Source organism: Arachis ipaensis, chromosome B8, assembly GCF_059453495.1.
Source record: "Arachis ipaensis isolate K30076 ecotype BB chromosome B8, ASM5945349v1, whole genome shotgun sequence".
In the NCBI taxonomy this organism is placed as follows: Eukaryota; Viridiplantae; Streptophyta; class Magnoliopsida; order Fabales; family Fabaceae; genus Arachis; species Arachis ipaensis.
The window spans coordinates 29,185,360-29,201,210 of NC_142443.1; positions in this window are offsets into that span (position 1 = coordinate 29,185,360).

A 15,851-nucleotide genomic window follows, 5' to 3' on the forward strand; every position below is an offset into this window, starting at 1 on the left:
TATTATCATTTCTATTGTGTTAGTGGCTTTGATGCAGAGGAACAGGTTAATGAAGAGATTGAAGACCAAGCAATTGAATTTGATGACTCTGAGATGTCTCCACATCCAGACATCGATGGAGGGACAGCAGTGCAAGGACAAGCCTCACATTCTGAAGCTAGTGCGAGTGGAAGAAGCACAAGGTGATATAGAAGGAAGAGAAAGTAAGTTGATGTTTTAGAGAGGTTCATAGAAGATTGCCCTTGTGCGTTCTATTATCTGAAGTTGACTGTTGATCGACACTTGTTATGTGGATTTGTCTTAGGGCATTAAGTTTTTCACTATAGGGTTTTAGTATGCATTAGATGGTTATACATTAGATGGTTTAAGGTACAAACTTATATTTGGTATACATTTGGCTAGATATGTTGGTATTGCTTTTATTTTGGTATGTATTGAGTAGGTGCGTTAACGTGTAGTACAATTTTTTTTAGTTTCCTAACTCCCATGGCCATGCTTGGTACAATATTTTCTTTTAATATGAACAAAACGACTTTAATTTCATTTTGCCTTTGCAACAACTTGCTGTCATGTGATCATAATGTAAAACCAACACATAATCATTTTGTCATGTGATCATAATCATGTGATCATAATGTGATCATAATGTAAAACCAACCAACACATAATCATTTTGTCATGTGATCATAATCATGTGATCATAATGTAAAACCAACAATCTGAAACATGTACTAATTTTATATTTTAAAAAATATAAAGGTTAATTTTTTTTAGTTTATATACTAAAACATGTACTAATTATTGAGGAATGCAAAGTGGGTGTAAATATTTGAGCTTTGTATCTTGTCTTGGGGATTTTTAGTGGGGAAGGAGGAGTGAATGAGTAGATATTTGATGGTGATGATAATGTCCTTTTCTTTAACCAATGAACTACAGGAGAAATTGTGGCTCATTCATTATGTCAAACTAATTTACACAATTTGTCACTTGCATGTTTCAATTCAAATGTCAAACTACAACTTAAACAACAATACTATGACCAGGACAATACAAACTACAGAAACAAAAAGTTGAAAGAACTTTTCATAAATACAACATCATTATGCAGATTTTCAATTCATTCGATCGACTTCAAATTGGAATTCAAATGACAAGAGCGATCATCTGCAACTTCAGAATGTTGGATACTTGGACCTGCCCATCTAAACCATCCACATCGTCTTATAGGACAGGCATAATATTTTTTACCTGAGTTGGCAATGCTATTTGAGACTTGTAACTGATGAAAAGTAAAGCAAGAAAGTAATTCATTTATATTTTTTTCAGGATAAAGAAAATTCAAAGTCAAGAACTGAGGCAGCTTAATTATTTCAAAGATTGCAACTAGAGATATAACAATAGAATGCCATAAAAGAAAAGAAAAGAAAAAGAGAATGTAAAAAGGGAATGGAGAAAAGGCAGTAGTATTTAATTTTCACACAACATCAACACCAGAACCAAGTCAACTTGAGCAGTTTTCTAACAACCCCAATTTCCCAATTTTATTGTATTAAGGACCACAAAAGGTCACAGGTTCATGTGAAGATGCAAACAAATTAGCAGACAAAGGCAAATCTCAAAACATGATCTTATAACCATTTCACTTTTCTAAAATAATTTCAAAATTATAAGCAATTTTGAACTTGGAAAAATAGAAAAAGAGATTCGAACACGCAAATACAGCAGGTTCCAAACACACTAGGCTTCGTTTCTTCAATATGCAAATAAGCACATAAGAATCGTACCTTTGATAAGTGGACTTCTAGGCTTCTATGTATGCCAGGTCCGTTGAGAGACAAACACCCGAGATAAGAGACACAGCTCCGAGACGGTGGCGATGATAGCGGTGCAGACCCAGAAGCACGCAATCCGCAGCAATGAAAAGATCGTCAGAGCCTTCAAGATGCGATTCTGAACCACTAGAGACAGACGCGCTGTCGTTGCTCGGTAGTCTTCTGCGTTTCTACCGGCGATGGGGAAGACCGGAAGATTTGGGGAGAGGAGACGAAAAGAGGTCTAGAGTGGGTTATGGCTGGAGTGGGTTAGGGCGACATTTCTGAAAAAATGAATTTGGATTTGGGATTAAGGTTGCATACAAAATTTATGGGTATTTTTATAAATTTAACAATTTTAGTATCTAGTTTTAATTCAAATCAAACAGGATACTGAGACATAATTCAGTCCTGTACACTTCTATGCCAAACATAATACTAAGACTTTTTTAAGTTCCTGTCTCTCAGTCACTATCTCTCAGTCTCTGTCTCGCAAACAAACGCTACCTAAGAGAATATAGAGACCAAGAACATGTTGTTAGAATTTTGACAGGATTAAATGAGCAATACACAACAGTAAAATCATAGATTATGTTGATGGTGCCACTACTGATATCCATCTACTCTTTGCTTTTGCAATAAGAAAGACAATTAACTAACTCAGATCAAAGTGAAGAAAAGGTGCTAGCTAATGTTGTCAATATTGGAGGAACTGATAATAAAAACAATAGAGGATTGGGTATGACCTTGAATGCAAATTCTGATATCACAAATTGAGGTGGTAGAGGAAGCCATGGCCGAGGCCGAGGTAGAATTAGTAGTGGAAGAGGAATGATGAGAAGTTGTTCTCATTGCGAAAAGACTGGACACACTATAGAGACCTGCTACCATAAGCATGGATTTCCTCCTTATTTGCAAAAGAGATTTGGAGTAGCAAATGTGAACAATATGATTGTTGCTGAGAGAACATGTGGAGATGGCAACATACCTGATGTGCATTCAACTCAAGAGGAGAATAGTAAGAGCCTAGACAACTTGTTTTCCAAAGATAAAAAAACAAGTCTTGATTTCTCTATTCCAGCAATATAAAGGTGATCCTGCTCATAGTTCTCTTCAAACACAAGCCTTAAACACAGCTCTTTCAACATGTATACACCATATTTTATCAATTTTTCACATTCTTTTATACACACATGACTGGATAATTGACACTGGTGCCACTGCACATGTTACTTTTTTTTCTTCATACTTTTCACTCACATCACACAATAGATCCTGTATTAATCAAATGTCTAAATAGAACTGAGACCACAGCAATAATTAGTGAAACTATAATTTTAACCCATAATCTTTACCTTACAAATATGTTATATGTATCCTCTTTCAATTTTAATCTCATATCTGTGTCTAAAGCAACTAATTTTTTATCTTGTCAATTCTTATTTAATAATACACATTGTGAGATACAAGACAACTTTTTCTTGAAGATGATTAGTCATGCTAGACAAAGAGATGGCTTGTATATCTTTAATACAGATGCAATTTATGTCAACTTAGAAGCAAAGAATAGAGAACTAGTTAACACCAGCAATTCAGTTAGTGTTGCTGCTATCACAGACACTATAAATCATGAAACTTGGTATTGTAGGTTAGGACATGTCTCAATTGATAGGTTACAGTAAATGAAAAAGAGTTATCCTTTTATTGTATATCCATTAAAATATGAACCTTGTGAAACATGTCATTATACAAAACAAAGAAGATTGTCATTTGAATCAAATAAAATCTGTTAATTTATTTAATTTAGTGCACATGGATATTTGGGGACCTATTTCTACCCCATCTTTTGCTGGCCATAAGTATTTTTTTAACAATAGTAGAAGACAAAAGCAGGTTCACAGACAAAAGTGAAACTTCTATTTTTATCTAACAATTTGTGCAACTAATTGAAATCCAATTTCAAACAAAAATAAAAAAAACATCAGGACTGATAATCGAGTTGAATTTATCATGAGTTTCTTTTACAAAAACAGAAAATAATTCATCAGACTTCATGTGTTGAGACACCTCAACAAAATGGATTTGTAGAACGAAAACATCAAAATATTTTAAATATTGCTAGAGCACTCATTTTTAAGACTCATCTTACTAAAATTTTTTGGAGATGTGTTGCATTCATATTGTACATATTCTCAATAGAGTGCTTAGTTCATCTATTAATAATAAAAGTTTTTATCAGATTTTTTTTAGTAAAATGTCAAACATTCAACATTTCAAAATTTTTTGATGTCTTGCATTTGCTTCAATTTTAGTTGTAAATAGAAAGAAATTAGATAAAAGAGGAAGAAAATGCATTTTTCTTGGCTTTAAAGCAGGAATAAAAGGATATCTTTTGATGGACATTAATAACAAAAAATTTTTCATATCTAGAAATATAATTTTTAATGAAAATTTCTTTCCATATAAGAATAATCAAGTTTCTCATCAATTTGAACATGTTTCCAATTCTAATCAAGACACTAAGTCTACACTACATAATCATGATCCTATAGATGTCTTTAATAGCAACATATTATCTTTCCATACCTTAGATTTACATCCCATTCAACATACATTGCCAAACACTCCTTCCAACACAATTGATGTTCAACCACAGCCAACCTTACCCATCTCTTTGAGTTTACCAGCAGCACCAGCATCATGTACTACCCCATCATATGATGAAAACCAATCTAATCTCCAGCCCGCTGATATTAATCCACCTCCTTCACTAAGAAGATCTCTTAGAGAAAGACACAAGCCAAAATATCTTGATGATTATGAATGTATGCAAACTACGGTCTCTGATAGTATGGTCCAATCATCAATCACAAAACGGTATCCTATTTTCAATTACTTGAGTTACAATTTTCTATCACAATCACACAAAGTCCTTTCCATTACAATTTCCACAAATCCGGAACCAAAAAACTATGGGCAGGCTATTCTGAGTGATTGTTGGCAGAAACCAATCAAAGCTGAGTTTGAAACATCGGAGGAAAACAAGACTTGGAAACTTACTACTCTACCAAAAGGGAAGCATGCAATCAGATGTAAATGGTTATTTAAAACCAAGTATAACTCTAATGGGGCTATAGAGAGACACAAAGCAAGGCTTGTGGCCAAGAATTTCACTCAAACACAAGGGTATGACTATTTTGATACCTTTGGTCCTATAATCAAAATGACTACCCTTTGTGTACTCTTAGCAATTGTAGCTGGTAAGAACTGGTTTATTCATCAATTAGATGTGACCACTACCATTCTTCATGGTGATCTACCTGAAGAAGTCTATATGAAGTTGCCCCCTGGTTTAAATGCACAGCCAGAAATGATTTGCAAGCTGGAATGATCCTTATATGGCCTTAAGCAAGCAAATCACCATTGGAACTCTAAGTTATGCTCTGTCTTGATTACTTCAGGTTACTCACAATCAAAGGCATATCATTCTCTTTTCACCAAATCTTCTCTAACAAGTTTCACTGATATTCTTGTTTATGTCGATGATTTGGTTCTAACGGAGGATGACATAGAAGAGATCCAACGTGTGAAGATGAAATTCGACACTTTGTTCAAAATCAAGGATTTAGGCGAACTAAAATTCTTCTTGGGCATGAAAATTGCAAGGAGAAAAAGGGGAATAGCTTTATATCAAAGGAAGTATACTCTTGATCTCCTAAAAGAGTATGGATTATTAGATTCAAAACCAGCCAGCACATCTATGAATTATTCAATTCATCTCTCAAAGTCATCAGGAACATTATTAAATGATGTTAAGCCATATAGAATACTCATTGGAAGGTGGATATACCTCACTAATACCAGGCTTGACATAAGTTTTGCTGTTAGCAAGTTAAGTCAATTTCTAGATTGTTCCACAGATGAGCACTTTAAAGCAACCTCACATGTGTTGAAGTACTTGAAAGGAGCTCCTGGAAAAGGATTATTTTTTAAGTCTATTTGTGACTTGTCCCTACGTGGTTTCTCATATTCTGATTGGGGTACATGTCCGGATACCCGAAGATCAGTGTCCGGACATTTCTTCTTTCTTGGAAGATCTTTAGTGTCCTGAAAAAATAAAAAACAGCAAATAGTTGCTCGATCATCTTCAGAGGCAAAGTATCGAATAATGGCTCTTGCATCTTGTGAAGGAATTTGGCTTATGTACATCTTGAATGACTTCAAAATCAAGTTACTATTGACATTATTTTGTGACAACCAATCTGCTAGATATATTGCGGCTAACCCAGTGTTTCATGAAGGAATGAAACACATTGAGATTGATTGTCACAAAGTTAGAGAGAAAGCTCAAGTCGGTTCTTTAAAGCTCATGCCAATTCTATCAAGAGAACAACTTGCTGATGTTCTTACAAAGACACTTCCACCAGGCCTTTTTGAAGAGATATATAGTAAGCTTGGAATGTATAATTTGTACACTCCCAACTTAAAGGATGCTATTAATATATGAATACTACAAGTGCTTCCAATACTCTCTGTTTATTGGGTATTGTGTGACACTAATACATGACAGCTGTATAATAGAATATGAAGAGATAGCTAGTATAATTTTTTTTCTTCTTTTTTTTTTGGCTATATATAGTTGTACCTTTTGTTTCTGTAAAGGTGTGATTTCTCCATTAATGCAATAGACACATTTCTCTCTTCTTTAGCTTGCATAGCAGAATCTTTATTTTTCACTAAGAAAGCTGTAGTTCAGAACATATTTCATCGAAGACGGTAAGAAATATTTAATTATTAAAAAGAATCGTTAATTAAAGAAAGGTGTACGTATTCAAATTTAATGCATAAGATATGGCTTCAAACCCAAAAAAATATTTAAAACAAATATGTTACTTACACAGTCAAATTTAACCAATCTCAACTCATAGATCTCATTGATACTAATAGTGTTAATCAATTGATCTCATTTAATGATGATATAATTCATATATACATCATAGAGGTAGAAAAGACCAAATATGAGAATAGACTTCATGAGACAATAGTGATAATCTTTATAATAGATATGCCTTCAAACTAATTTTTATTTTTCACAATTTTTTGTTATATTAATGACTAGTGGATTTTATAAAAGTAATTTGCCATTTTTTTTATGATCAACACACTATTAAGTAATTCAACTCAAGGAGTCAACGTTTTCAATACTGATGGTCAAAATCCACTAACACCAATTCTTTGTACAACCCAATTTGTCTCTACACTCTACACTATCGATGATGCTGCTAAGTGAAATGATCTTATAAAAGAAGAAGGGCAACTTTTTCAAAATACAAGTGAGCTGAGGAGAGCATTATTTGAATATAGGTCTTTGGTAATGCTTATTTCTGTTTATTATAGACAAATAAATAAACCTAGGTACCTCCAATAAATTTAAACAAGTAATAAAGCCCAAAATCCATCAAATTCCATAACATAAAAAAAAGTTAGTAATATTGGCCAAAGTTGTATGGTGCATCTGAAAAAATAGATTTATGGAGAATTCAGGAACAAAGAGAAATTTATTGAAGGAGTCCCAACAATAACAAAAGCACATCTGTGTACAAAAAGATGAAGCCGATAGAAACAAAGAAGATATATCAAAAAGAAGGAAAAGAAAGCATAGCAGCGATGGAGAGTGAGACGATGGAGAAGGAAAAAACACGAAATAAGGAACAAAGAAAAGACAAGAGAATAATAGGATAATTTTATCATTTTAAATTTTATTTATTGGTTCTTCTTTAATATAATTTCTATTTGGTCTTTTTTAATAATTTTAATATAATTAGTTCTTTTTATTAATTAAAGTCTCATAATGGTCCTTGGCATTAGTTTTTTCAAATAAAACCTTAGAAAATTCCTTAAATACTCTAGGAGCATAAATACATAATTTAAAAAATACATAATTTGAAAAATATTTACCGAAATAAATATCTTTTTTTTGTCTCGTTTACACTGTAAACGAGATAATTTTGTACGTATCTCATTTACAGTGTAAACGAGATATAAGTAGTTTTTCAATTTTTATATATCTCGTTTACAGTGTAAACGAGATATATGTATTTGTAAATATAAAAATATATTTTCTAAAAATAATAAAAAAATATTAATAATATCAATAATCTAAATTTTTAGCATACAATTAGTACTTAAAAAGGTTGGTAGAAGAGATTAAATTGATATGTTTGATCAATTAGTACTCAAAAAGAGTACATAAAAAATTTTTGGGGTTAAGTACTTTTTTCGTCCTTAAGGTCTGAGGCCAAATCAAAATCGTCCCCTACCTTTTTTTTGTTATTAAAATCATCCTCAACATTACAAAATATTGTAAAATCATCCTTTTGTCCATAAATAATATTTTTTGACGATTTTGTCCTTAAAAAAACTCTTCCCTTCACCATTAACCCCCAATCCCCCTTCTTCATCATCATCGAGCCTCTTTTTCTCTCTCTCTCTCTCTCCCAGACTCTTAATCTTCCTTAACCCATAACCACAAAATAAATCAACAATCCAGCAACAGCAATAGCAAAATAAATCAACAATCCAGCAACAACCACAGCAACAATCACAAAATTAGCAACAACATAAATTAAAAAAATTAAAAAAGAAGAACTCATGTATATATTCTTCAAAAAAAAAAAGAAGAAGAACGAAGAGCAGAGAAAGAGAGCAATAATCCAACAAAATAAATCAACAATCCAACAACAGTAAAAATCACAAAATAAATCAACAATTCAACAATAGAAACAATCACAAAATTAGCAACAACATAAATTAAAAAAAATAAAAAGGAAGAACTCATGTTTATGTTATTCAAAAAATTAAAAAAAAAAGAAAATTGAAGACTATATTCTGTATTTTGTACTAAGATAAACAAAAAATACAATATTTTCCTCTGCAACAATAAAACACAGAAGCCACTAGAAGTCGATGGAGCACTTCCCCTCAAAACAAACCCCAAAAGCACTAAAGCAGACGACTTTACTCTTGCTGAAAACCTCCTAGAAGCAGAATAAAAACACACACACACACAGAGAGAGAGAGAGAGGGGAATCGAAGAAGGAGAAGAGGTTGAGCAAGACGATGCTACCGACGAGCAAGATCATCGTTGTCGTTGTCGAACTGAGGAGAAGGGAACGACCAGAGACAGAGGCCAAGTTTGAAGGGGAAGTTTGGACCTGAGTTTTAGCTTTCTCGCCGTAGAAGGCTGCCCTCTTCTCCACCGTCGCCTCCCTCTTCTTCCTTTTCTTTTCTTTTTTCTTCCTTTTTTGTTCCTTTTTTTCGTTTCAGTTGGTCTGTTTTAGGTGCAGTGGGAAGGGGGTGGGGGTAATGGGTGGGTGGGACTGGGGTAATTAATAATAATAAAAAAAGATATTTGTGTCATTTCAAAAATTATTATGTTCAAAAGGACGATTTTATAACGTTTTTGTAACGTTGAGATGATTTTAATAACAAAAAAAGTTCGGGGACGATTTTGATTTTGGCCTCACACCTTAGGAACAAAAAATTTACTTAACCCAAAATTTTAGATTAAATTATAGATCGAATTGGATTGATTTAAATTTGAAAAATAAAAACTGATGTTCAAGTTCTATGATGAGAATAAATACGGTAATTGTGCCCACTCCTAAAAATTAAAAGATGGGAAGCGTGGAGTTGATGGATAAATAAAACAGAAAAAGAATTGGGAGATAACCGTTTTAATTGTGTGTTAGGGAGATAAATAAAACAGAGGAAGAGTGAGAGATAACCGTTTATCCATTGTTAGGAGAGGTTGACGAGAATAAATGAAACAGAGGAAGAGTGGGAGATAACCGTTTTAATTCTCTATGTATCGTGCATCAACTTCATGCTTCCCATCTTTTAAATATATTCCCATACAACAAACAAAATTTAAGTATATTTCAAACTTTATATACTCCCATACAACAAATTAAACAAAATTTGAAATAATATTATATTTAAATTATATTTTAAATTTTTATGTACTCCTATACAACAAATAAAATTTGAAATATATATAATTTGAATTTAAAAATTAATACTCAAGAGAGTACATAAAGAATTTAAAAAATTTGTCAATTAGAAACAATGGTAATAATAGTGGATAAGGGAGCCACTCAGATAAAGACGCCTAAAAGGTCTTTTTTTAAAGATATTTTTTAATAATTAAAATTTAACACATATAATCGATTAAATCGTGTTATTTTTGTCAAAATTAGACTAGATAAATTGATTTGACCGAAAAATGGTGAATCAAATCTTGAACTGGTCTAAATTAATATTATTTTTTTTATAAAAAATGACTACAATACCCTATTATAGAAAATGACTAAAATACTTCTATTATATATATTAATTTTGAGAATCCTAAATTTTAGTCTTTTATTTTTCTATCGTAGGGTTAGAATTTAGAATTTTTAAAATATATATATAATAAGAGTATTTTAATCATTTTCTATAATAAAGGTATTGTAGTCATTTTTTATAAAAAAAAATATTAATTTAGACCAATTCAAGATTTGATTCACCATTTTTTCGGTTAAATCAATTTGTTTAGCCTAATTTTGACAAAAATAACATGATTTAATCGATTATATATATTAAATTTTAATTACTAAAAAACAGCTTTAAAAAAAGACGTTTTAGGCTTCTTCATCTAAGTGGCTCCCAGTGGGTAATTAGAAAAAAGTTAATCATATTAATAGTAGACAGTTTAATGGTGCACTTATGTACTTTCACGTAAGTTGACGTGTTTATTTTCAATGGACAATTCATCTTTTCTATCATTTAAAATGAACTGTTTATTTTTCCTATTATTTAAAATCGTCCATCTTTTTTATTATTTGAAACGTTCTATTTTTAAGAGTTTTGTCCAATTTAAATTATTAATATTTTTTATTATTTTTAAAAATTATATTTAATTATTTATAAATACATATATCTCGTTTACATTGTAAACGAGATAACATGTATCTCGTTTACACTGTAAACGAGATATACAAAAATTGAAAAACTACACATATCTCGATTACACTATAAACGAGATACGTATAAAATTATCTCGTTTATTGTGTAAACGAGATAAGAGAGGAGTATTTATTTCGGTAAATATTTTTTAAATTATTTATATCAATAATTATTATAATTAATTTATTTATTAAAATAAAAAATTCTAATTTACGGACATTCTGATTACAATCAATTAAAAAGTATTATTTGAATTTCCTTAGAAAAAAAGAATTATCCAAAATGAACCTCCAAGATTCAGGTTCTATACTAGCAGAAATTTAACCAATCTAGCATGTTCAGTTTGACATTTCATTAGCTGTGTGAGAAATCGTTTTGTTCCAAGCTAAGGACTCAAATATCCTTAATTTTACCTTGACTATAGTCATACACTAATATTTATTCAAATATCATTTTTTATGAGTTGTGATAATATTTGTATGTTATTTTATAACTAGGGTTAATGCTTAATTTAATTACCATAATCACATAGATGAGTCATTTTAGTCACAATAACTATTAAATATCAACACTTAATTCATTACAAGAAAAATGTTGAGTACCGTCAGAATTACTAAAAAAATTTGCCAGTAATATACCGTCAAAATAAATTTGACGATATAAATCTTGCTGGTAATTGTTTACCAGTAGATTATTTCGTCCACTGCTAATTACCGTCAGAATATTTCTGCTGGTAATTTTTACCGTCGGATTTTTCTCCTGGTAAATCCAACGGTAATATATTATAAATTAATATTTAAATTAATAACTACTTCCAGATTTAACTGACGGTAAATCTGATAGTAAATTTAAATTTTAAATTTAAAAAAATTTGTTTAAAAATTAATATATAATTCATGCATATTAAACAATTGACTTCGAAACTTGAGGGTAAAATGTTTAGGGTTATAACAACAAATTTCAGCAAATAAAAAGAATTTACAAACAAAACTAAAAAAAATCCCAAGAATCCAGAACGAAGAATTTACAAGTTTCAGCAAGTAAACACAATTTACAAACAGAGTTCAATAAATAAAATCCTAAGATTTGAAAATTTTAAAAATCATAATAAATAAAGAATCAGAACAAAGAATGAACAAATAATACCTAGACTCCATTGGAAGATGCAGCCACGGAGGCACAAAGACTGAGAGACAGAACATCATGGCTGGCACAGCGACATGAATGACGATCTGGTAGTCATCCAAAAAATAATTATCAGAAGTACGGAGAGAGAGCAAGAGATAAACTCAAGACTATCTAGATAGCAAAAGCAGTTTAGTCAAACACACCATTAATGCTAGTAGCAAGCATTCTGTGTATAAAAACTAATAAATTTTATAGATAAGGGAAAAACCTTAGAAAATGATAATCTTATTGAATAACTTACTACATTCTTAGGGTCATCCGGTTTAATACAAAGCTTTGTCGGTAAACTTTGTGATTGGACATCGATAGTTATCGCTTATACAATTTTCCGTTTGATAGTCAGATTTGTAGTTTCAGCAACTCGCTCAACTTTTAACAAAGTATCGAAAGAAATTAATTGCTAAATATACCATTTTTCATCTTCACTACAAATAGCCTGAACTTTACTTCCAATAGAATATTTATCTTGAGGATCAGAATTGATCTCCCAAGTGAAATAAAAAAAGCAATTAATTATGATCATAAGAAAAATATTTGTATTTAAATAATTTCAATCATTTGAAATGAGCACTTGCCCGTATAATCTCAATTCACCAAGGGGCTGTTAAGTACAGTTGCGAAAGCAAAGTAGCTTAAGCTTTAAAGGCAATATCATAATATGCTACACTACTCAGATTCACAGTTTCACCGATAGTCAAAATAGCAAATTAGACATACTACTTCATTATCCTTATGTTTTGCAAAGAAGAAGGTACACTAGCATTTGAATCACATATTTCATTATCTTGTTCAATTTCTCGATTTCAGAGCAACCAATTCGTATTCATAATCAACAAAACCAATTCATAAACTAATTCAACAATTAACAAAATCAGCATATTCATAGTCAGCAAACCTAATTCCTAACCCAATTTAACAATAAAATTAACAACAATACCATTTCAACCATTTCAACATTTTAAGTTCAACATCTTCCATATTCTAATCAGATTCATAAATCGTATTCTAATTAATAAATCAACTATTAAAAATTAACATAAAATATTAGAACAACTAAAAAAACTTACATGTTGACTGTTGTTGTAGCTGCAGAATCGAGTAGTGCAGTACAGGCAGCAACACGCATAAAAGAGAGGTAAGGGAGAGATGAGGAAGCGGCGCGGTGTGGCGAGACCTGAGCACTCACTAGGCGTGGGTGCAGTAATGTCGGATGAGCAGAATACGAGATAGAGGGAGCAAGACAGCTAGCGACGAGCACGCGAGGGACGACAAGCAGAGGAGGTGCGACGAGAGGCAAGCATGTGGTGGATCCGGAATTCACGAGCACACGTTGTAGTGGATCTGGCAAGAGGCGCGGTGATGGAGGCAGGCGTGTGGTAGCGGTGAACCGAGGTGAGAGTGAGAGGACTGGGGGAGAGGGGCAATGCTGTACCTCTTTGTGTGGGAGTGGGAGTGAGAGAGAGTAATGCGAAAATGTGGGGAGAGGGGGTTTGTAAATTTAGGGCAAGATTACTGTCAAATTTATCATCGAAAAAATTCGTCGGTAATGCTTTGCGAGTGACCAAAGTCCAAAACGCAACGTTACATTAATCAAGGTTACCGGCGAATAAATCCCGCTAGTAAATCCGACGGTAATGCTCGCGTCAATTTTTTCTTTTTTTTCCCTTTATTTATTACCGGCGGATTTATCGTCGGAAAATCAAATCCGACGGTAACTTTTTTACTCGACAAATTTATTGTCAAATTCATCGATAAATATGTCGGTAACCCGCCGCTAATGTTCTTCGCTAAATCCGACAATATTCAGCGTTTTTCTTGTAGTAATTGATCATAATACTCCACGAAATGACTGATTTCTGTCGAGTAGGATGACTTTTCATATTAAATGCCATGCATTGTCACAACTCCACAAATAGTGTTAGAATTAAAAATGTTTAAATGGACTAATTCAATTTACAATAATATTAGAGAGAAAATAATTTAAAATTATTTTATTTAACTAAACATCTATAATGTAACATATATAATCATACATTTATTACATATAATAGTATTTTACTATTCTACTAATAATTAATGAATGTAAAATAAGATTAACAATAATTAAAGAATGTAAAATAAGCAAACTTTGAATTATTTTGGTAAATTTTTTATTGTCTCTCGAACGTTTTGTTTAATTTACAAATATATTTTCAGTGATTAAAATAACTATGTATTTGAAGACACCAAAAATAGAAAAAGCTCATGTATATTGCAAAAATTAAAATAACTCTTCATTTAACTATGAGAATTAAATGAATCATTAACCCTTATAACTGACCAAAATGTAGGCCCTAAGAAAAAAAATAGGAAAAGTATGAGTGGGTATTAGAGATATAACCATTTGTGTTACCTTTTTTCATCAGTTGAAACTTTTGCGATGAGTGGTATCATAACATGGTATTAGAGCTCTAGATCCGAAAAGTGAAGAATTCGATCCTTGGTGAATCCCAAAATCTAGTCCATTAGCTCCCTAACAGGACTCAAAAAAATATTGTCTGGCAGTAGGAGCGGAAGTTGAGGGGTATGAGGTATGTGCTTTAGAATCGAAAAAACTGATCCAACTAACATGTTAGTTTTCATACAAACCGACAAACCGTTAGGGATAAAGCCTACTTTAATTGAAGGAGGTGCCGCAACAATTCATTAAACTAAAGTAGGAATACAAGGATAATCTATAAAATTGATTGTCTCCTCTTAAATCTTACTTTAATTCATTGATTCATTTATCTTATATTGATTGAGATCAGTCTGACGATAATTCAAGTTATACATTTCCATTTAATATTTCAACTTTTCAAGATACAAACCAAGCAACATACTGGACAGATTAGATCGTAAACCAGCTAGCTAGTTATGGTTTTCGGTTTAAGTATTTCTTTTTAATTTGAGTAATTAATCAAATTATGCTCAGAACATTTCATTAATATTTGTATCTTAACCAAGGTTCTGAAAATCGGACCGGACCTGCCGGTTTGATCGGTTTAACCGCGAATCGGCGATGCAAGCGGTCCGGCCCTCTTCTAATAACCGCTGGAGAAAAAACCGCAAAAAAACCGATGAATCGACTGAAAATCGGCCGGTTAGACCGGACTGATGACCGGCCGATTCTTCTAAAACAGTAAAACGACGCCGTTTTTAATTGTTTAAAAAATATAAAAAATGAAACCCGACCCGATTACCACTCGAGAACCACCCCCCTTCTTCCCCCATTCATTCATCTCAGTCTCACACTCTCACTAACGGTGAACCCTAGCATTCCCAAATCCAGCCCAGTAGCCACCGCTGTCGCCGGGGTTCTCAGGTCGTCAGCGCCACCGCCGTCGCCTGATCTCTTCCCCATTCATTCATCTCAGTCTCACTCTACACGTGAACGGTGAACCACTGAACCCTAGCCCTCTGAAGCATTCCCAGCCCAGTAGCCCTCCATCGTACCCGCGGTCCTCAGGTCGTCAGCGCCACCGCCGTTGCCTGGTCCTCAGCACCGCCGCTTCGTCTTCGCTAGCCTCTCGCTTCGTCTTTGCTGGTCTTTGCTTCGTCAGCACCCAGGTGAGTGACTCCTCTGTTTCATCTTCTCTGTTTCATCTTTTATGTTAGAATGTATGGTTCTGATTCTAGAACGCCTAATGTTGATGTTTTTGTGTTTTGCTGCTTTGTATTTGTTAATTTGTTGAATGGCTGAATGCTTTGTATTTGTTAATTTGTTAGAATGTATGGTTCTATTTTGCAATATTGTTGAATGGCTTAATGTTGTAGGCAGAATTGTGTTGTGTTGAATGGCTGAATGTTGTAGGCAGAATTGTGTTG